The sequence below is a fragment of the Passer domesticus genome, chromosome 6, assembly GCF_036417665.1.
Source record: "Passer domesticus isolate bPasDom1 chromosome 6, bPasDom1.hap1, whole genome shotgun sequence".
NCBI classification, from domain to species: domain Eukaryota; kingdom Metazoa; phylum Chordata; class Aves; order Passeriformes; family Passeridae; genus Passer; species Passer domesticus.
The window spans coordinates 37,964,334-37,987,901 of NC_087479.1; positions in this window are offsets into that span (position 1 = coordinate 37,964,334).

Consider the following 23,568-nt stretch of genomic DNA (forward strand, 5'->3'; position numbering starts at 1 on the left):
GGATGGGTCAGCAAGCTGGGTGCATTTTGCAAAGGATGGTAGGGATACTGCAAGCAGGAGCTGAGTCTAGCCACATGTGTTCACCATGAGCATTTTGGTATCCTTCTCCTGCAAGCTGGGCTGAACAAGGATGTTTTAGGTGGGAATGTGTTCTTCTTCCCCTGCCACATGGATTTTTCTCACCAAGGTGCCTTTGAGGTATCTAGTCAAGTAGTAGTTAACCTAGGGATGTCAGGGAAGGAAAGCAAGGACACTTGGGTGATGGGTATTTTGGAGCTACCCCACTCCCAGAGCACAGCACTGCCCTCAGTCACACACAAGCTATTAGCAGCCCCCTGGCACCAGAGGAAGGGCACCTCCTTAGAGCACTCCCTTGGAGCAGGCGGTACAGATACTGTCTGTCACTTGGCCCTTGGCAGGTGTCCCTTCTGTCCAGGCCAGAGGGCTTTCAAAGGAGCAGCTGCGTTGAGCCAGCCTGGTGACTCTTGCCTGCTGATTGAATGGTGGCATTGATTTTGGTATCCCTCGTGGATCTGACATCTGCAGCTGAAAGTCCTGTGACCCTGTGAGTGCACTGTCCCTCCCTCTGCAGGGGCAGCTCCCGACACTGCCATGGGCTGTACTGACCGGCAACACTGCCTGGAGGGTCTGGCTGGACAATGAGCCAAGGCAGTGTCTCTGCCAGCATGTCCTGCACAATTTAGGCAGGACTTAAAGTTCACCTCCCCAGAGAGCTCAGAAGGGAAAACAGACATAGAAATACCTCCAGCAGTGGAAAGGCGGGTGAGCGGAAGATCTGGGAGGTGCAGTAGGAGGTCAGCCCAGCCCACACCACTCCGTGCACAGCACACAGATGGGACCGTGGTCTGTTTATCTGTAAACAGGGGCACGGCTCAGCACAAACATGCAATCAGCCTCAGCTTGGGAAGCTTCACATCCTTCTTGGTAACAGCGTGATAGAAAATAAGACCTTGGCTTGCCGCCCTGAGTACATTGCTGAAATGGCTGGGTAAGGAGCAAGGAAGAGCTGGAACAGAAAAGTTGAGCTTTGATTTTCAACTCTGGTTACCTCAACAATGTAATTTGGGCAGTCAGAGCAAGGGAGACTCTTGGAGCTGCATGTCTGGGGAGGATGCAGAGTCCTAGGACAGCTCTGAAGAACTTTTTAGCACCCTACTTTCTGTCTGGGAAAAGCTGTCCGTGACATCTCAGGCTGCACACTTGAAGGTGCTTTCTGTTGACCATAAGCACCTATAAGGCATCTATTGCTGTTGTATACAAGAACCCTCACAAGTCTCTCTCCTCTTCAGGCAGAAGTGTCATCCCCATCTGACAAGTAGGGACATGAGGTACAGCAGGATCAAGTGGTCATGCAGGAGCCAAAGGCCAAACCTCCACTGCCACAGCTGCTTAGCACAGATCAGAGCCATCTGCGTGAATCCCAGGATGTATCTGCCCCAGCAAAAGAGAATAATCTATTTGAGTTCTCATACTAGGGAAACTAAAGCCCAGTCTATTAGTTAGATGCTATTAATTCATGTAACCCTGTTAACCCCCTTTTCACCTAATGTGAGCATATTTGCAATAAAGAACTGTCTGCTTCACAGGCAACTGGCAGGAGCAGAACAGCACGAGTCTCCTACTGCTGATGGAGAAGGGACATTTCAGTTTCTAGCTGGTGAGAAACTTTCTACTTACCATCACAGACACAGACAAAACCACTGGACATCCAGCTATATGAATACAGTTAAACCTAGGCATGAGTATAACAAAAAAGCCCTGATATAATAAAGCTTGCAATCCTGTCCCATGGGTTGAATTAGTACTTTCCCTGAAGCAATTTCTTTTAGTTAGCAAGCTTTAAGATTCACCAAATGCTGATAATTGGCTCTCTTAACACTCATGCACAGACAAGACCACGGTGTTAAAGTTTCATCTGAGGCACCAGCCGCACAGCAAACAGCAAGGGACATTAACACTGACTCCTCGAGCCTGTGAAAGGCTGAGGAGGCTTCACAGTGCTAGATTTGAGTGTTGATACAGCAATCCTCTTGCTGTGACCTTCCAATTCCCCACCCATCCTTTACCTGGGGAACTATTCTGGGAGACAGACTGACCAAGGTGCATAAAAACCCAGGTCCTTGGTGTCAAGAGAATCACGCTGGTCACTTATTTTACAGCAAAATTCCCATTAAACCTCCATTTCCCCTCCTCCTTAGGCACATCCATGAGTGACAGGCTCACATTTGCCACAGTATTTCTAAGAGTGGTGGGTGAGCTCTGCAGTTCCTCCCCAGCAGGAAGCCGGAGCAGCACTGTGGTCTCTCTGCCAGGCCTTGAGGAGAGAGTACGGGAAGGGGGTTTTGGGAGAAAGCAGCCATATTTTTCCAGTGCACACAGGTTGGTTTATTCCCCACTCTTATTCCACTGGAGATGCCTTTAGAAGAAGAGACGTGCATGAAATTTGCCTCCTTACATTTACCTTGGGGAATCTTTCCAGACATTGTCCCCAACAGCATCTTATTTCTGAGACATTAAAAAGCCACCCTATTCAAATGCAAATCAAGTCCTTCCTGACAATAACTGTTGAGTAATTTTGACGTCAATACAAGCACTCTAGCCGGACGTTCCAAGAATAGACCTGGTGTTTGGGAACGGAGCAAAAAGGAAGCAACCACAGATAATGCACAGGAGCAACTCTTTAAAGGAGAGACTGTGAGGGGAAGATAGCACAGCTGGGGGTATCAGGTACCAATGTATCACAGGTTTAGAGCAAGGGACACACATGGAAAGCTAGACTGGAGAAGGCTGAGGTTTCCTCAGACCTAGGGTGAAAATGCTGGGGCTTTCATCTTAGGTGAGTCCACTTGCCCACAGCCAACCTCAAGCTCTTTCCCTTAGGCTGCATTTCAATGAAGATTTATACATTTGGATCTTGCTTAGGTGCCTCTGCTCTGTGCTGTGTTATATAATGTGCCCTCAGGAAGTTTTCTTCTGCCAAGTGCGTGCTTTTAGGTTCCTGAGGCTGGTTGCAGACAGGACACAGAACTCGCTGCCTTCAGAGGGAAAGTCTTTCAACCAGAACTTGATACCAAAAAGTACATTCAGCCACAGCACTAGCCCACCCCAAGCAAGAGATGCACATAGCAGATACGGCTGATGGGTTGATAGAGCAAACTGCTGGCACCCCAAGGCTCTCCAAGGCAAATAGCATGCTCTAGAGCTGAAGCAGACCCCTCAGGAAACATGATCCAGCAGAGATGCCATTGATGTGCCTGCGTGATCAGAGGAATACATGCAGGGCTTCCCGAGTGCTGTGGCATTTGAGCGCTATATGGAATACAATGGCCTTTCTGCCTGTTTTGGAAATTTCTGACATTCTAAGTACAATTGTATTTGTAATGGTTACATCTGGCCTTTCTGATCTGCTTGCTCATCATCCAATGGAGAGCCCTCAGGTACAAATCTCCTCTTAGGGCAGAGGCCCTGTTCCACTACTTCATCTTGTGCTAATTAATCACTGAGGGCTACGAGCTTTATAACATTAACCCATTCACATCCGAAAAACCTCCCTTTCCCATTCACAATGAGTCACATATTTATCTGCTAAGGACTAATTGGTGAAGCCTGAAATCATCACATTATGGCAGGCAATTATTTCATCACCATTCTTTTGCAAAGCTAACATCCAAATTCACAAGGCAAAGCAGTGAGAGAGATGGGGAATAAACATGGCTGTTCAAACCTTCTTCTGTAGCCACTAGCAAAATTTCTTCACAAAAATGCTTTCTCATTATTTCATGCAAACCCAAGCATAACCTCAGCAGTCAGGAGCCCACCTTTAGTCATGGGTAGGACCATATTTACATCTTGAGGGCCCTTTTGCCCATTTCTAGGAGACCACAGATCATTTTCTACTAGGAAGTGCCATGGTAAAATGCTAACATGCTGAACAAGAAGGTGTCATCAATCAGTTTGTGCCCCGCTGAGAACAATTCATCAATAGAGGCCACCTGCCCTTCTCTGTAGCCTGCTTCTCTTCTACACCTTGGAGGACAACAGCACACATCTACATTAGGAGAGCCCTGCACTGCATATGCTCCCAAACCTGTTCCCCTCCTCCCACACATTTTCTGTCAGCTGTGGGTTTCTTGGAGGGGACAGTGAAGACATGGTTGCTGGGGCATGCAGCCCTGTTCTGTCACTGGCTTCTGTGATGCGCTACAGACCATGGCACAGGGTGACCACAGAGCTGCACAACCTCCCAAGCAGACCTGGCCGTAGCTTCTCCCCCAAATGCTGGTCATCCCATCTTGGCTGTGCACAGGGAAGAGAAAAACACCTTATGGGTTTCCTATATCATCCCTCCTTTTATCTTCATATATGTTTGGAAACATTTCATTACATTTAAAGGGAGGGGGATGTTCTCTAGTAAGTGTAGTTTTATCAGGAGGGAAAAAAGAGAGATGGCAGTAAACAAAGTGCACAATTGCTGAAGCACAGTGGACATATGGACCTCAAAAGAAGTGCTGACCTCACCCTTTCTGATGAATATGATCTATATTGCTCATACAGAGAAGGCTACTGTCAGGAAATGGAGCACAGCCTACCCCTGCTGTGTATCCTCCTTCTGGCTGCGGGGCCCCTGGCAGCGAGACCCCTGCCTTGCCTTTGGGCAAGGAACGGCAGGGGCTGTCCCAGGCTGGGCGCTGGCTCTGGGTGCCCCAGGCACTCCCTCACAAACCTGGGCCCTGCTGGGGCACGTCCAGGCAAGGCCCTACCCTGCACCAGCTCCAGGCTTTCTTCAGCTGTATCAAGAGGAAGGAAACAAGCTCCTGAAACCCTTGGCTGATTTCATCTAGACCCTGCAGGTACAAAAACTATCTGCAGCCTCCCCCAGCCCAGGCGTACCATATTACAAAGTTCACTTCATATTTAAAGTGGAGAGACACCTCAGATATTCCTGACACCCACTTTCTTTCTCTGGGATGCCTCCGGAAACTTCTCATCATCTCCATCCTCGGGTGAGGCCAGGCAGACCGGCATCCCCAGTCAGCCATTCCCACGGCTCCCTGCCGCACCCACGCTCCTTCACTCGCTCCCCACGAGCACTGGTGTCCCATCCCCGTCCTGGGGGATCCCTGGCTCCCTTCGGAGCCCAGCAATCCCGGGCGGCATGCGGCAGGCAGGGGCAGCGGGCAGGCAGCGGGCCGGGCCGGGCGTACAGCGCAGGAAGCACCTGCTCCTGAAGTGACGGCTCTCTTATCTGACCCCAGTCACATCAGGTGGCTTCCTTGTTTGCCTTGGCAGCAGGCCCCCGCGGGCCCCTCCGGCTGCCACTGGCGAGCTGCTCCTCCTCCGCCCCTTTTTTTTTTTTTTTTTTTTTTTTTCGGGAAAAAGCTCCCATTGATCTGAAGAGAAAAATGCCCAGCCACATGCCCAATGCACAACTCTGGCCGCTGCTTTCCCTGCTTGGGGCAACGTTGGGGAGCAGGGATGAGTGGCATGGGATGAACCCCCTCAATCCCACACTAAAGCTGTCGATGTGCTTGGCCACCATCATGCAATGCAGATTCCTCTCTCCCGTCAAAAAGCAGAGGATGAGGATCGCTGGACAGGGGTCGTGAATGGTGGGCGCTGTTGGACCCATTGTGGGCACCGGGAGAGGGACACAACCTACCGCAGAGCAAGGGTGGCCACGTGCGGCCGTGGCTCCCTCGAGCCAGTGTCAGGGCTCGAAAAAATGGAATCAATGCTTGCGGTTCCTCTTCCTTCCCCCCCTCCGTCCCTCGCTCGGTCTGGATGATTTACGGAATGACGGCTGGTCCCGGCTGCAGGGCGGCCGTGCCGGGGGCCTGCCCCAGGCAGCACCAGGGGAGAGCCCACCTGGCCGCACCGAGGTGCCGCATGGCATCCCGCCACCATCCCGGGAGCCAGGAGCTATCAGCAGCAATTCCCCGCATCTCTTTCCAGCTCTGCCCCAGGGGCAAATCACAAGGCTGAGAGGGGCGTGGGCGTTTGTGCTGATCTGCATTTCAGCCGCAGAAGTTGGCTGGACTCCAAGACGGTGCCTTTTTCAGTTTGACATCCACCTCTTAAATAATCTTCAAAATAAATTTAACCAGTGGGTTAGATATTGGCGCATTGAAATGTAGCACTTCTGCCATGTAAAGATAAGAACTGACTCAAAGCACACACATATTTTAAAACTGTACTCTGGTCAACGGTGCCCTGTAAGTTTTAATGCATGACACAAATCGTTTGGCTTTGGATTTTATGAGACATGCAAAGAACAGTGAACGGTCTTGCAACATATTTTCCTTTTTCCTTTGCTTTTTTTTTTTTTTTAAACTTAATCCTTAGTCTTATAGTCTAAGACTCTTCTCAAAAGAACTTCTCCAGGCACAAAGTTTGCAATGAAAAAACCCACAGGAGAACAGAAGAAACTTTTCATACTTAATGTACTATGCAAAGAGGACTAATAAGATAATAAAAGAGCTGAATATTCATTATGTTAATCAAATGTTAATAAACCATGAGATAGTGTGCAGCTCAATCTGGCTCTCATCTCCATCTTTCTTCCATTCTTGCTTGCTTGCTTCTCTCCTCCGTTCTTTTTTGCTTCTTCTCCTGTCCTAGGAGCAGAGACTGGGGAAACTATCTTGATCAAGATGACAAACATTCAGATTGAAAGCATTATTTATTTAAAAGAGTCCTGCCAATAGTAAACACTGTCAAACAGATGTGCAACATCTGTGTAGTTCAGGCAGTTGGTGAGTATTTCTACTCCAGCCTTGGGGAAGACTCAGGTCCAGAAACAGACAATAGTTGATAATCAGAGAAACCCCAAGCAGATGCGTTCAGCTATGTTCAAGACATGAATAATTAAAAGTGAAGACTACCTCACACAACTGTCACCTCAAAATGGAATAATAGTTATGTTTGGGCATCAGTCAGCCTCACAGTTATGTGGACAGTATTTTCATTTCATTGTATTAATTATGTAAGGAAAAAAAAACAAACCAAAACAAAAAAAACACCACAAGGCAACATACTCATGATCAGTAAGAGCAAAGGCTTGGGTATAATATCTGTAACCAGAGATGCACCAACATTGTGTGTCTCTAGTTTCAGGTAATCACCTGGTGTCAAATCCTTTGTGCTGGGGGTGTACTGCAGAGCAAGGGATAAGAGACTAAAGCAGTGTGCAGTGCTGAAATACAAGCCGGCAGGTGACCCTCTTCCTCTCTCTCTCCAGCAGGATCCTGCCAGATATTCCATGTCTCCTACAGCAGCAGGCTTCCTCTTTGCCTCTTGCACAAGTAGCCAGTGGAGCAGCCAGCCAAGCAGTGTTACTTGGAATACAGTGAGCTGTGCCCAAGCAGCTCTGGGATGCCTCTTTCAGCAGCAGCCTGATGGCTGGGGGAGCTGTGTGCCTTTGGTCCCTGAGCTGGAAAATCCTCACGCTGGGGATGATCAGCTCTAGTCCCCTTTGCTCTGATGATATTTAGGTGAGCACGGCATTGGCAAAGAGGGCAGAGAAGAGTCTGCTCAAGGAACAGCCACAGCCTTACAGTTCTTGGAGGTGCCCACACAGTGCAGTAGCTCCTCAGTCCCCAGCACTGGAGGCTCAGGGTCTGTCAGCAGCACAGTCACAGGATGCTTGGTCTTTCTCTGCTGGCTGAGCTCTGGGTGGCCGGGTCAGAGCTGCCCTGACCTGGGCTTTCATCACATGTCATGTTGTGGGAGTCACTCAGCAGCTGCCCCATGGGAGATGAATATTAACCTCACTGAGTATGGCTGGAAAGGCTGCAGAGTCACTGCAGCAGCCCACAGGGTTGCTCAGGGCAGGCCACAGTGAAGGCTGAGCTAGGAAGAGGTGGGTTATGTTGGTGGGTCCAGTGAAGGCACAAGGCTTCTGCCAGCCCAGAGCAGGGAGCATGCAGTGCCACAGCTCAGTCTGGGTGTTTGTATGACTGCTGGCACCGAGGGACCACTTCCAGCCCTCTTGCTTCTGTCACAGCAATCCAGAACAGCAGTAAGATACAAAAGGCAGCAGTGGTATGCCAGCCCTGCTTGCTTGATCTGCAGCTACGCTCAAAGAAGCTTCTCTGAGCCCCAAACCCTGAGTATCCCTCTCTGTGAAGAGACAGAAACACCAGCTCCTGCAAGCATGCTGCCTCCAAAGCCCTTACTTCTTCTTTGTGACCGTGTGTGTGCCCAGTCCTCACTCTGCCTCTCGACAAAGGTCCACAAAGCACGGACACCCAGACTCCTTGTGCTGCTGCCCCACGCTGCTGCAGGGCCTGCTCGCTGAGCTGTGTGCTCACTGGGACTTCCCAAGCAGCAGCAGGGAGTTTTCACCAGGCCAGCTGAAACTAGCAGAGTTTTGCTTTCTGGGTCCTGTGTGTTTGTGCCACTCTGAGACCAGGAACTCTGCTGGGAAAGGTCCCTTTGTAGTGGGGAAGCTGCCTGATGGGTGGGCAGCCAGCAGACTGTGAAATAGCTGCAGTTTTTTCAAGACTGTAACTTGGGAGTATGCACTGGTCAAGGGATGGGAAGGAGTCGCAATCTCTTTTGTACTGAGGGACTTGCATGTGGCCTGGCCTTTGCCAAACTGACCCCAAATGAATATTTCCCATTACTTTCAGCCTAGAACACATAGCAAAGCTAATCCATGTGAACTTGCCTTAATTTGTCACTGGCATTAACCTTTTTGGCCCTATGGCTCTATTTGCTTTTCTCTCCACTCTATAAAATCCACTTCACTGCCCATACTCCCCCTTCCCATCAGTTTCTATCTCAGATCCACTGTCTTTTTCATGTGGTTCATGCTGTGTCCTCATCACCGTGAATGTAAAAAACAAAAACACACACACACACACACACACACACACACAAAAAAGGAAAGAAAGAGAAAATAAGAAGACCTCCCAGGAAGATGTTTTCAAAATACAAACATATTTTTTTTCATGCAGCTCCACTGCTCATAGTTATTTTGGGAAGAAATCAGTCCTATCAACTCTACATACCTTCCAAATGTGTTGGAATTCAAGTGGATGGATGCCAGACAGAGCATTCTTAGGCATGTATGAAAGCTGCTGCCCAAGATGCCCCCCAAGCCCCTGCTCAGGGAGGCAGAAATGCTCCTACCTTCCTTGATGCAGCTTCCAACCAGGATGAATATTTCAAATGCCCAGAATGCTTGGAAACCAGTGCCAGTCTAGCTTACTGCCCATATGCATTGTCTTCACTTCTGCCTGTCTCTGATGGGCTGCCTGTCGAGGGCAGAGGTGGGACCACAGTGTTCCCTGTGTGATGATGTTAGCTGGTGGCTCTGCAGTGGAACAACTTAGCCAAACTGCTTGTCTCAGCAGAGCAGATATCTGGATAGCAGGGGCTGAAGGAGGGTGCTGGTGTGAAACTGGGTGCAAGCCTGTGGCTCCTGCTGCGGAGGACATTGGGTTTTTTTCTTAGGCCTGGTTTCTGTGTTTGTTTTGTCAGAGCTGGGGTGCTGGGATGCTGGTGACACTGTGAGCAGAGCTCAGGACATCACCAGAAACTGAATTTCTGAATTAATTTGTGTTGAAATAATGAAGGAAATTCCCTCTCAGCATGCCACATTCAACTGACTCAGCTGCACTTGCTGAGGCTGTGGGATTCTGCTTCCTCCAAGCCATCCCCAGAGTCCCATCTCACCCCAGGAGCAGTAGGGGAACAGCAGATATCAAGTTTCTTTGCTCACTGGGGCTGAAGATTCCTGCCTTCCTCAATCCTTTGCAGAACACAGGAGATGAGGAGAAGCTCAGCCTGTCCTGATGCTTTTACATCACCAATCAGGTGCTCCCTCAGGGAATATTTCCACAGCAAGAGGAAGGGGATGCAGCCACAGCAGTTCCCTACCCAAGCTAATGTCACATCCCCAGGGACAGAGACAGCTGTGCTAAGGCCAGATCCACCTTGGCCATTGTAGAGGAGTGCAAAAGCAGGCTGGAAGGGAGGAAGCAGGACTCTGCACACACTGACTGAGTCACAGTGCACGGCTGCTACAGGAGGACTCTCTTTTATAAGCAAGACAAGGCTCCATCCCTTCATGAAAACTGAAAGCAAGCACAACTTTGGAGGAGATAGATTGTGGAGTCCCATCTGCATCAAGTACAACAGAGTATTTCCCTGCAGTACTTCTCCTCCATCAAAAATACACATACTCCTCTTCTGTCAAACAGCTCCTGCCCTGCACATAACACACCCAGCACAAAGTGACTTAGGAAAGCTCACAAGGTCCCCAAGTCCATGTGGCATTGAGCATGTTGAGACAGTCAAGACGCAAGTTCCTTGGCTATCATGCGGGGTGTCATATTCTCCACTTCTCATCCAGTCATTCTACTCCAGAGGCTCATTTGTTTTGTCCTTCACCAGAATACGCTGCTGCACTTTTAAGCTGAGAAAGCAAAACAGCTGATTCAACAGCTGCTGGATTTGGGGAAGGAGAAGGGGAAGGGAGGGATATGCTTTCAGTTTTGACTTTTAACCACAAAATGCACATTGGATTCTTCCTGCCAAAAGTGACAAGAAACAGAGCCATAGGTCTTTGCTGGAAACAGAGAGAGAAAGTAAGAGAGCATATATTCCCTGATGCTTGTGTTTCTCTGGCATTTTCTGGTAACAGCAGCGAGAGGAGGCAATGGATCAGGCAGGAGAAGGTACTGCTGTCCTTCACACAGCTGAGCAGAAGAGGGCTATAACTAACTACATACAGTGAGCTGAGCAGTAGACTTGAAAGTGGACTGAAATCTACTGCATCCTTAGGCTTCCTGCTTTCATCCATCTTCTTGGCTGTTGTTCTAAGTGTCCCTACCATTACTTGGAAGATCTGAGCTTTCTCCTTGGGTCTGACCAGATTGGTGGAAAGCCAACAGGAGAGGGCTCAGCATCCAGTCTGATGTTTCTAAACTTTGTTACTGCTCATGAAGGGCACTACCTTAACAACTCCAGTGCTATTCAGCATACCCAGTATTACACCCAAATATCCTGGCAGGAGAAGTTCCTGTCTAGCACATAGTCTTGTGCTGTGGTCTTTGCCAGAAGGACAACCCCCACCAGATTATTAATTCAGGACCCACTAACATCCACCATTACTAAGTCGAACACACTTTTAACTTTTTCCTCACTCAGGGAATCGTGTGTCATTTGAAGGCAGAGGGACAACACGATGTATGAGTAGGGGTGGAGCTCTGCAGGGCTGCTGACTTGGTGTAAGGCTTTTAAAGCTGTTTGTGTCTGTAGATGAAGTTTTGCATCCAAATTCCCCAGAGATGCCTTCCCGGCTCCATGGCAGTCAAGACCTATGGAAAACACCAAGTCATTCCCCCAGTGAGGATACTAATGAGCTCTGACAGACTCTGTGTCCATATGGATATGAACATGCTCACGGACTTTCTTTCAAAAGAGGAGCAATACTTTGTTAGCAGGAGAAAAGGCTACTTCTGGGCAGCATGTCCTTGACTGCCTCAGACAAGGTAGCACTACTCAGTAGGAAATGCTCTTTTGGATCCATTTGCTCTATAAACAGAAACAAGGAAGGAAGGAAAGAGAGGAGAGAAGGTTGATGTGTCAGAAACAAAGAAACCCCTTAGAGCATGTATTTCTTGTCCAATTTATGGTGAGAGATGCCTTGCAGATATAGGGCAATTCTTATGTTTGGTAGAGCTTCACCAAGTCAATGCAATTTGAGAGTGGACAACACAGGCTCCCCAAGGCTCACTCCTGTGGGGAATGTAGAATTTCTTCAGACTGAATCAGAGCTTTCTGCTACAGTCCCCAGCAGTAGCACAGGGTGGCTTGTTGCCCCCACAGCTAATGAGGGACTATGCCAAGGCTACACCCTCCAAGGATGGAGAAGGTACTTGCTGTGTATCGCTTTTTCCAGTGAGGAGGAAAGGGAGCCTGCTCAGGTCTCAGAGGGGCTCAGTGATTGCCCAGCAATAGGAGGGGTTATTCTGGGATGGGAGAAGGCAGGGGGACCAGAGCTTTGTCATAGCTCAGGAGTGTGAAATTATGTGGATCCTTGTGCCCTCTGTTCCCCTCACACAGCAGTGCAGCAATCAGGTGTAGCCAAGCCACACGTAGCCCCATCCCACAGAGGAACATTTCCCATTGTCCCACTATTTTTTTTCCTCCATTACAAATTTTATTACCTCAAAGGTATGGAATTAGGAAATGAAAGATGTGGAAAAATTCCTTGGACCAAAGCACTCATTTCCACCATTTCCACCTTGCCCTGGATTTCCTTCTCGATTAGTTCCAGCGGTGTCCTTGGTTCAAGCCTTAGAATCATTAAAGTCTTTTTGAAGCTCTAGTGCCTCACACCAGTTCTCATTGCTCAGCAGAATGATGCATCAAGAATAACAAAGTCCACTTTGATCAACAACTTCCATCCTTTACAGCTGCTTCTGTGGGGGTGATTAATCCCAGCCCTTCCTCCGCTAATAATAAGTGCAGAGCATCAGCTACATCCTTTGTTGTTGTTATTTTCTCTTTTCATTTCCCTTTTTGGGGAGAGCTGAGGAAGGGACTCAGTGACTTTGGGCCAGTCTTTCCCAGAGGAGTGGCCATAGCCATGCTGGTGGTGGAGAGCATGGATAGCTGGTGGGCTCGGGTGGACCGACCTCTCCCCCAGTTGAGGCTGTGAACTAAGCTCCCTGTGCACCTGTTCTGGAAAGCTGTGCAGCACCACTTGTGCCTGAAATCCTACCTACGTGCAGGAGATTAGTGTTTCCTATTGGCAGGGAGCCTTGGGAGGTGCAGGGCCATGCAATAGGAAACACAAGGCACAGGGACTTTGCTGGGAATTAGTCCATTTTTTAGTAAATCCTGCAGTCTCTTGGGCTGCTGATCTGGCACCTTGCTCCTCCATGAACTTCTCCTTACAAATAAAAATTATTCCTGGCCTTTGGTTTCTGTTTTAAGCCAACCCTGAACCGGAATTGCTCTTGATTTCCACAATTTAATTGAGAGAAAGAGGAAGCACACTGTTTATTTAAGGACAAATGCCAGCTAAAGAAGAGGAGGTTGAATTATCAGCAACCATCAACTTTTACAGATAAGATTCCAGTGTCTAGACCCATAGTGCACTATGTTTTGAGGACTGCAGAGGAAAAAAGTCTTGGATGTTGGAAGCACCCCTGAGAAGAAGAGCATTTCAGGGCAGAAGCAAAGCTGCAAATCCCTGGTAAAACCTCCTACTAATGGCTGAAGCAGTCTGGGCTATGCATTATGCACACTGCCTTCAAGGAGAGGGCATTGTACCTTTTAAACCTAATCTCTCTCTACTGAAACAGCAGGTACCTGAAGTACATCCTGGCATGCATATGCACCTCCAGTTATCTCTTCCCAGTCCCACTGTGCAATATTGGGATACCAAGCTCCATCCAGATCAGCCCTGGTATGATGAGGGAAGGATTGGGCATGGCTAGCAATAGGAAAGTGAAAGACAAGAGAGATGGTTGGTACCACTAGTTTCTGCCCCAGGCAGGGGTGAAATGGGAAAAGTCCAAGGTCTGAAGGGAACAGATTTGTATTTTCTGTGAGATCTAGTTTGGGGAAAGACCAGCTTGTGTGGGGCAGACTGTGGTGTCAGGCTGTTCTTCCACAAGCTTTTGGGCCTTCCTATGGCTTGGAAGTGCACTGACAAACTAGACAGGATTTAATCAGGAGACCTAAACTGAAGAAAATAATTTGTTTTCTCAGTCTGAATGTACCAGATACACTTTGATTTCTAATGACATTAGGTCTCCGGAAAATGGCTTCAAGTTCTGAGAAATCAGGAGAACTATGTAAGAAATGTGTCGTGCTTCCCACCAAAGTTTTCTAGTCATAAACTGGTCTAGACATAAACAGATAAAATAGTCTGACAAAACAGGCTGAAATTTCCAACTGCTTTGGAAGAGAAAATTAGACATCCTTGGCAAGGTTCATGGCCTGGAAACCACATGTTCCTCTTGTAGGGCTGGAGGTGGCTAGGAAGAGTAAGGAAAAGGACATCAGCAGCCCTGAGAAATAGCTCAAGGAAGACACCACCATCATGGCACAGGTTACAGCTATTTCACATTCCAGTCACACCTGGATTTCACTTACCATTTGCCTGGAAAGTCATGCTCCAGCAGTAAAATGGCCAGTCTTTCTCAGGGATCTCTATTTAGAAAAGATATTGAGGGTGCACTTCTGACATTTCCAGGCAGTAAAGCTGTGTATATATGATTCCTGTGTAAATGCAGAGAAATGTGTACCAACAAACATTGTGATCCATGTCTGCACATTCCTACACATCATATAGATCAGGTTTGTTAGGCTGAAAGATGGGGACAGAGTGACAAAGTATAATCCAGGTTCACCCCTGATCACCTTTGAAGCCAAAAGGAAAAGGAATATTTAGACCTGCTCATTTGATTTGGTCCAGTTTACAGAAAATGAGCGATTTTAAATCTGGGTCCAAGCTGAGCTTCCTTCATGGTAGAGGATATTTGGATCAAGTTCCTGCTGCACTGCTGCCAGCACCCAGGAAAGTTAGTTTAAAGCAATACAAGATGAGTAAACATATCTTGACACTAATCCATCCCAGTGGCCACCTATTTACAGCTGTAGTGTCTTCTGAGTTTTCCTCCTGAGCAAACTGTGCCTGGGATTGATAATTTACTCTTTTATACCTGTCCTGTGTAGTGGGAGAGTGGATGAGGGCAGGTACATTGCAAAATTGCTGCAGGACTTCTTGTAAAGCCTGTTTGCAATACACAGTGATGATTCAACTCAAGTCATGCCTCTGCTTGCGTGCATGCAGTGTCATCAAAAGTTAGGAGATATGACAGCTAATGTCCCGACAGGAGTGGCATTTGCATCAGCTCCTGTGGTCTGCTGGGCTGCAGATGTGCTGAGGAGGGTGTGATGGCAACGATCCTCCCTTTTCATGCACCTCAAAGCTTGATTTTTTATTACCAAATGTAGCTCCAGTCAATTCACTAAACTTGGTGGAATAATTCCCCCTCCAAAATCAGTATTGAGAACAGAACCAGGCTGATGTGTGTTTTTCTATCATGTGCTAACTTCTGCCATCCTGTGAATGAACTTCTTGTTTTCTTCTCCTTGATAAGACAGTTCCACCTAAACCAGGACTGGACACTGAAGTAAATCTGGTAGGAGAATACACTTCCCGTTTATAAAAATATCCTTCCTGTGTGGAAGAGCCCTCTTCCTGCAAACACTCATCTGTGTACAGCATCCCAGACCTGTTTATGTGCGGACACAGGCAGAGCCACTGGGGGCGGGGAGTATAGCTATTACGGATATTCCATCAGCCTGAAGCTCAAAAAAAAATGAACATATTGGTTGTACCACCTCTGGAAATCAAATACAACCCCAAGGAACCCCAGTATGTGCTCAAGATGCTTCTGGAACGAAGGGCTTTATCTCTGACTTAACAGTGAAATCTATCTGTGATGACATCCGGAACCGGTGTCTCGCTGCCATGAACTTATTTAGCCGACTTATACACAGGGTATCCGCCTCTTGTGGTTTGGCTGTGGCTCATGGCTCACCCATTCACAGCAGCTGAGCATCTGAGCTGTGTGCATGAACTGATAAATTAAAAATAAAATCAAATCAAAAGGCGGTGAGCTGTATGTTTCTATTAATATCCCTCACTATGAGTTTTCCTGTAACTTCTGAAAGGACCTTGTTGAGATCTTCATCAAGATGGATGTATTAATCCACTCTCCCCTCAGGTGGCCTCTCCACTCACACACATCAAGAGATTAATGGTGAAAGGACTGCATCCCTCCATCTGCCATGACTCCCAACAGCAGCTCAAGACCCTGCAAAACTTCAGGGGTCAACAGACAGACTTCTTCAAGTTTATGAAAGGCCCCAGCCACCATTTCACCTTTCCCCCTGGTTTCATCATCTTCCTCTGCTTTGTACCTTTCCAAGTCCTTTGGTGCCTGTGCAGCATAGTGTCTGAAATAGCTTCTCATAGGCTCACCGGTGCTGTTTTTCTTTCCCTCTTGGATGGGTCCTCCTTGCACTGTTCTACGTTGGAATTCAATGTTTGCTGTCAACACCTAGCCAACATGTTCTGGCACCTCATCCCAGATGTGAGTAGCACTCAGAGGGTTAATCTGTTTTCTTTTCCCTCATCACAACAATGTTCATTTCTGCAAATTCTTGTTGCCAGTCAGGGAGCTGGTGACCTCACTGCACCAGCATTTATCACTTTATGCCACACAGTGTTGAGAAGTGCTGGTTGGAAGGCAAGGTACTGGGTCGAGGAAAGTTCACCTGGCTGGGGCAGTGCTTGCTCTTCGGGTCTTTTCCTGCCTGTGTCACTTCCCACAGTCCTCACCGGGGCTCCCAGGCTCCCCAAACACTGCTTCCCCGGGGATGAAGCTGTCTAAGGGTGGTTGTTCCCTGGCTGGGGCTCCTGCTCCGAGGTGTCCCAGGGCCATGGGCAGCAGACAGCCCCCCGGGCCGCACCTGCCTTGTGGGGCAGGTGTGCAGCAGCAAACCCCCGGTGCTGCCCGAGTCCTGCGCGGCTGCCGGGACCCCCCGGTGCTCTTCCGCCCTGCTTGCCCAGATTTCCTTCACGGGGAAAACAGGATACAAGCCGAGGGGGAGGGGAGCGGAGCGTGCCTCCGGCTCATCCTGACACGGAGGTGACAAACACAAACATGCCCATCTGCACGGGGAGCGCCCCTGGGTCCCACGCTGTATGTACAGCCCCTCTGCTGAGCCCAAGGGACAGGCGTGGGAGACCACGCTCCTAAATTTAGCACCTGTGTTTTGGCTTGGGGCCAGCACTGCAAACATCCCCTTTCATCTTCTGTTCCTACTCCCCAGTTTTGAATAATTGTCTCCCCAGTCCAAGTAGCTGATGATTTGAAGGGTGCTCGCCCTCAGTTTGCCAAGCAACATTACTGTGCTCCCTGGGCTCCTCAGCAGAGCTGGAGTCCAGTGAAAGAAGTCCAGCTCCTTATCGTACCACACCCAAAGAAATTTAACAAGTTGGCTTGAGGGAATCAGGGACTGGCCTGCTCTCATATTAGATGCCATCTGTTCAAAGTTCATGTCATGCCTGAGTCTGTTGACAATGTCCACAGGGAAAAAAAGAGAACCCGAGCTTCACTTGGTTATTTGTGATAAGACCAAAGGAGTAAAAAAGGAGTTTGACTGTTTTTGGCTACTGAAATCAGCAGATTGACTCTGCATGCACACAAGGATCAGACTGGGCAAGTCTTACTTATGCAAAAAGCACTTTGCAGAGGACAACTGCACTTTAACACCTTTCCTGTAAAAAAGGAAGGAAAAAATGGCCTAAGCATTTGAAGGAAAAAACCACATTTCCTGTAAGGAGGTTCAGCCAGTGGAGATTGTACCTCTGCTCCCTGTATACCAGTGTATTTTAGCCTTAGGTATGCCTGCCCATGTCAAAGGGCCGGAACGGGGGTGTCCTCCAGAAGGTGGCACTCCAATTTCCTGGTGACCTTTGTGCTCATCATCATGAAATCAGCTGATGTTATGCTGGGGTTTCAAAGATGCACTCCCATCCCAACCTTTGCTCTGGATTTGTGACCTTTATTCTGCTTGTGACCTGAACCTTTCTATTCCTGCCTAGACTCCTGCTCAGTCCCTCTGGACACCTGACAAACTGCAGCTTGGCAAAGGGAAGGCACCAAGTTTACCTGCTATTTGTTAAAAATGTCCAGGGTAACTTCTGCGCCCAAATCCATCTTCTCTTCTGTTCATAATGGTGGAATAGCTGGTGACTCCCTCTCCACTTGCATAGACCTGAGCTGTAATTTGCTCCTGGGAAGGGCATGAGGGGCTAAGTTGGCCATGGGCACAAGACCTGCAAAACTGTCCACAACTGGGGCCTGGGCATGGGGAAAGAAATAAGACATTTGCTTTAGCAAAGACATTTTAAAGCTTACCTCAAACTGTTTATTGGGATCCCACAATGGTGAAGCACAGCCCTGCCGGGAGAACAACCCAATATATGTCACTTTTAACTCCAAGGAGAAATCTGTGAGAAACAGAAAAAAGAGCCTTTTTTCTTGGACTTCCCTGAGGAGTACAGGCAGGTATTTGGCAGAGTAGAGATAGGAGATGTTGTAGGGTAGGCAGCCAGCCTCTCCTGCCACAGCCACAAAAAATAATACAAGCACCTTGATCCTGTAAGCAAAGAGTTGATCCTTGCTTGTGCTATGCTAGTTATGAGCAATTAGGACAGATATTGCACAGACTCTGGGTTTTAATTGATAAAGGATGCTGGAGGGGCACCTCCTGCCTTTTACATATACAAGGGATTACATCAAAATTCCAAGGCACATTGCCACATTGAGACCATCCCCCAGTTACTTTTGGGAAGTGGGGCAATCTGAAAAAACATGGAGAGAAACATCTGGGAAGTAAACTGTCCGATCAAAAGTTTACATTTCAGCTCAGCCCAAACCATTCAGATAAAATGAGAGCTGCCTCATGTTGTTAACCTCAGAGGCTCTTGGAATCAGATATTTGTGTCAGATCCAAATAAAATAAAAGTCAATCTCAAAATGCAGCCTAAAATGCAAATGAAACCAGAATGGGAACCAGTTGTTTAAAAGAATAATCATATAGAGAAAGGGCAGAAAAATAATGTTATTTCTTGAGGAACCTTAAGAGGTTCCTCATAATTTCCTGCATCTAGAAAATTGAGGCTTTTATTCCCTGCAAAGCAAGGAAGAGAGGGGCTCTGTGTTGGCTCAGCTCATGCTGCCTCAGCTCAGCTGTTGCTGGGCCTTAATGACTGATGCTTTTCCCAAGAGCTGAATGAGCAAGTCCCAAAATTTGGACCCCAAGTCACACAGTGCAAGAAGTAAGATAAGAGTCAGAGTGGCTCTACCTAGCTGAAACCCTGGCAGGCTGGTGTCAGTGTAGTGCAGTATGGGTGGGGGCTGCTGCAGCTGCACGAGGCTCTGCACAGGTACGGCTGTAACACGGCTGCAGCTGTCAGGCCAACAGCTGCACTTGGGCAACTTGGAGGGGTGTGGTAACCACAGCAAGCCAGCTGCAACAACGGGGAGCTTGGCATGAGCTTACAAAGTGGCTCAGAAGCTGGAAAAGCCCATGAGAGCTTAGCTCGTGCTGAGCTCCACGTTGCTCCAGCTCGCCTGCTACTGCTGGCCAAGCCAGCCCAGCACTGTTGCTGGCAGGTCTGCGTGGTGTGGTGGTGCTGCTGGGGTTGCTCCAGTGTGCAGCTACTCTGAGGTGCTCGTCTTGCCATGGGGCTTTAGTACCTGGGGGGTTCATCCATAGCCCTCCCTCTCCCAGATCTTCACTGCCCCCACTGCTGAGTTTATGAGTGCTATTCTAGAGCCAGGGTTATCTGAGGACACATTCTGAAGGATCAATACTTTGAAAAGTGCACATCTACACATGTGAAAATCCAGGATTAGTTCTCCACTGCTAACTCCACCCAGATGAAACTTGTTGGTGTCATTCCCGACTGATGTTAGAATAAGTAAAAGCAGACTTGAGCCTTCAGTTTCTGCATGCACAGAAGAATTTGTTTTCCTTCGTGGAAGAAATGTTTGAATTAATTGTTACACTTGCATAACATTATGCTGAAGTGCATTTTTTCCACTGTATAATTTCTAGATTAAATAGCAACGTTAGATAGACTGAAGTTATACAATAAAGGACCAAAGAGAAAATGTAAGAAAAATCTGCAGAAAATACCCTCATAACACTTTAGAAATGCCAAAATTTTGAAGTTAAAAAAATAAAAGAACTCCAAATGCAAAATAACAAATATTAGGAAAAGTATACACCTTTAATCCTGGCCCAAAATAAAGTCTGAACAGGGAAGAGTGTGAAAGAAGTGAACAAATAAAAACTTACTCTAGGACTTTTCCTGAAAAACGAGTATCAGTTAAGTATGCATGGCAAACACTCCAATGCCGTGACCTCACTACAACTATTCCTGGAGCAGGTGGAGAGCTGTGGGCTGAGCAAGGTGTTGGTAAACACGATTTCCTGAGTGTATCCATCCACTGCCCGAGCAGCAGGTGCTGTGCCTCTGCCCTCCAGGGGGCGAAGCGCAGAACTGGAGGAGCACAGGGTGAGACAGTGCCTTGCAGCTGTGCCTTGGCTGACACTCCCTGCTCCTCCTTCTCCCCCAGGAGCCAGAAGATGCTGCTGCACTTCCTCACAGCCAGGGTTGGGTATAAGGGACAAGAGAGGAAACACAGCCCTTCTGAGGCCGTGCCCTCACTCTGGCTAACATCAACTATCCTTATTTACCTACAGTCCCACAGGCAGGCTTATGAAAAGGACCTGTCTCTTTGGCTGCACACTTGAGACACATCCTGCTCACTGCTTTCCCAGCTGGGCCCATCCCATCCCGGCCAGTGACTCAACTGTCAGAGAGATGGAAGTGTCGCATGCCCCATCATCCTGAGTCACCAGCTATTATTGTCGCACGCAGGTGGACAACGCTGGTGAGAGGAATTTCTCCAGGGTTGCCAGAAAAAGCAGGATCACCATCTCCACATCACCACTGTAAAAATAGACACTCCTCTTTGGGAATCACTACTTCAGACTGATTTCTAGAAGCTTGTGGCCTCCTCACAGAGATGGGATGAATTAGTCCCAGTGTAAAAGAAGCTCAGGGATCATGTCCTGGCAGTAAACCTTGGGGAAAGGTATGTTTGGAAGGTCTGTCTGGGTTCAGGCTCACCCTAAGCCAGCCCCCACAAAGTGAGTACATCTGGATGCTGTGTGGGACGAGTGCTGTCTCCAGAGCAGATATGCAATATCATGCTGTACGTGGCTTCAGCAAAGCTGCCTTTGCCAAACTGAAAACTTCCTGATTTAACAGCTTTGATCTCTTTGGCAGACGAGCATTTCAGCGCCTAACATTTTGCAAGAAAGCCCTGACTACATTGGTTTCTGGTGACGTCCCCTGCATTTTCTTTTTGGGAGGATTCTTTTCTGCGCTCTCCAAGAGTCAGTCGGGAGCGCCCCGAGGGTTCAGGAGGGAACAAACAGGGCCATTTCCCCTCCAGATGCTGGGGACTTCCAGGCAAACCGAGCTGATGCAGTGAGCACAGGGGGCCGCAGAGCCCAGCCCGGGGCCGTGGCCTCTGGGCCAGCGGCTGCCTACGTGAGTTCCCAGCTCCCTGCGGAGGTGCCAGGGAATCCCGGGCTGCGTTTCCTAGGGCAAGGTTTAAATCCGAAGCAGGTTTTGGCTGCGGGCTGCTCACGGGTCCCAGCCGTTTCCTGAGGAAACAGAGGCTGATGGCACCGCTCCGCCGTGCTCGGTCCCGTCCTTCCGCAGGCCCGGGACACCTGGCGCGGCCCCAGGCGCGGCCCGGCCTGGCCCGGCCCGGCCCAGCTGCGGCGGGCGCCGCGCACCTGAGCCGCGCTCGGCGCTGGGGCCTGCCCGACCCCGGCCCGGCCCGGCCCTCGGTACCCCCCTAGCGGCCGCGGCTTCCCCCGGCCCACCCGGCCCTTGCCGTGTGCCGGCCTCTGGAAACGCGATAACCCCCCGGGAGAAGAAGCACTGTCCTCTCCTGTGCCCGCAGGAGCCCAGGGCAACGAGCCCCTGGCTGCACAGAGGAGCGTTAGCCCCGGCACGGTGCTCCCCGCCTGCCTAGGCTGTCCCCGAGAGTCCTTCCATCCCCTGCCGGCACTGCCCCACCCGAGCTGCTGCCTTGGTGGGGCTGCGGAGATCGAAGGTTCCCCCACGAGGCATGGGTTGGAGGAAAGGCTGTGTTTGGCTCACAGGGGGGCCCCCGGATTGCACCAGGACTATGGCAGGGTTCTGCCTTTCCCTGCAGTGTGTGATAACAGCTACAAACCCACTGGCCACCACGACTCTGAGACTACACAGGCATTTCCCACCTCAACCCCAATGACCTCCTCAGCTGTTACAGTGTCCTACAAACAGCTGCATCTCTCAGATGTCGCCAGTCAAGAGGAGGCCAGTGATCTTACAACCTGGTTTATGTCTCGCTGGTTTGTGCTCTCCCAAATGGGCCAGACCCTGACATCTCCACACAGGGAAGTTTCATCCATCCCCTTCTTGTTGGTCGTTTTGTGGGCTGCAAGAACCATGCTGCTGGAGCTACTGCTCTGGCTTCTGAAAGGGAGAATGCCTCTTCCTGTGCAAGGCTGGTTTCCAGGTCAGACTGCACTCTAACACTCATTTACCACCCCTTGGCTCTCATTAGTGTTTGCTTTTTCAGCAAACTTTCAACTGATGAGTGAGAAAAACAGATCTTCTTCCCTGCTTCTTTTACTGTAGTTGAAAACAGCTCAGAAATGCAGCCAGGGAGCTCCTCTGAAAGACAAAGTAGGTGTGTGTAGCTATGGTGGAACGAGCCTTGTCTGAAACTGGGATTGGGGCAGGGTTTATTTTGCAGTTTGTTTAGAGCAAAGAGCAGAGCTGAGTCTTATTTTAATTCCTGACCTGTTAGGCATCTCAGCTTCATCATTCCTATTGCTTAGGCAACATAAATCATCTATAAGCTACTCAGATCTGAAGTGGACATTTTTAGTTGGAGAAGTCCAGGGCGCATTCTCCTCTACCTAGCAGCTTTTGAATTTCATTAACACAGTCTATATTTAGCCTTAATTTGAAGGATGTGTAGACTGGATGTCCTGTTGGAAATGCATGGAAAACTGCCTGCTGACCTGACCCATGCTTGCATTTCACCCAGAAACTGCAGCCCAATTGGCGCATTAAACACTTTCAAGTCATATTCTCCTGTATAAAGAAATATCCTGAGTTACTTTGGCTGTGAGCAGGAGGGGAAGTGACCTCTTGGGTCAGTGTTTATTGCAGCAATTATAAGAAACCAAGGAGTGACTCCATAAGGAGGGGCATGTTCCCAAGACAATGCCTCTGCTAGGATGAGAACCTCTCTCAAATCTCCCTGTTTGGAGAACCACATCTGAAATGGCAAAAGTAGGTCTTGAGGGATTGCTGTTTCCTTCTGCCATCGGTACACTCTACAATCTTACACTTCCCACTTTCCTCTCTGTAAAGCAGGCACAATAGCACCATGTTTTGCAAGACCCCACTGTGATTTAACTAGATAGTTGCATTACACTGTAGGATTTCCCAGCAGCTCAGCTGTGCATGGCTCAGAAGAAGAGAGTCACTTCTCTTATCTTGCAGTGACAGCAGTGCCAGGATGCAGATATTGCTTTGTGAATCCTTCTGAGACCTTGTCCTGCACAAACTGGCACTTGGAAATAGTCTGCAGCTTGTTCAGTCTCCGCATTCACACGTCCACCTCCTTTCTCTGACCTAGAATGCCGTTGTCCTTCCACACACAATAATATCATTTACATATTAGGCCATGGGCTTTTCAAGGTCAGTGCCATCAATATGTGGAAAGCACTAGAGGACAATAACAGGTTGATAAATCACATGGCAAATTAGGAAAAGGCCCTCAAGGGCTGTGAAATATATCAGATCCACTTATCACAACCCCTTCTGATAGTTTCTCTGAATCCCTGGTAGTAAACATCCTG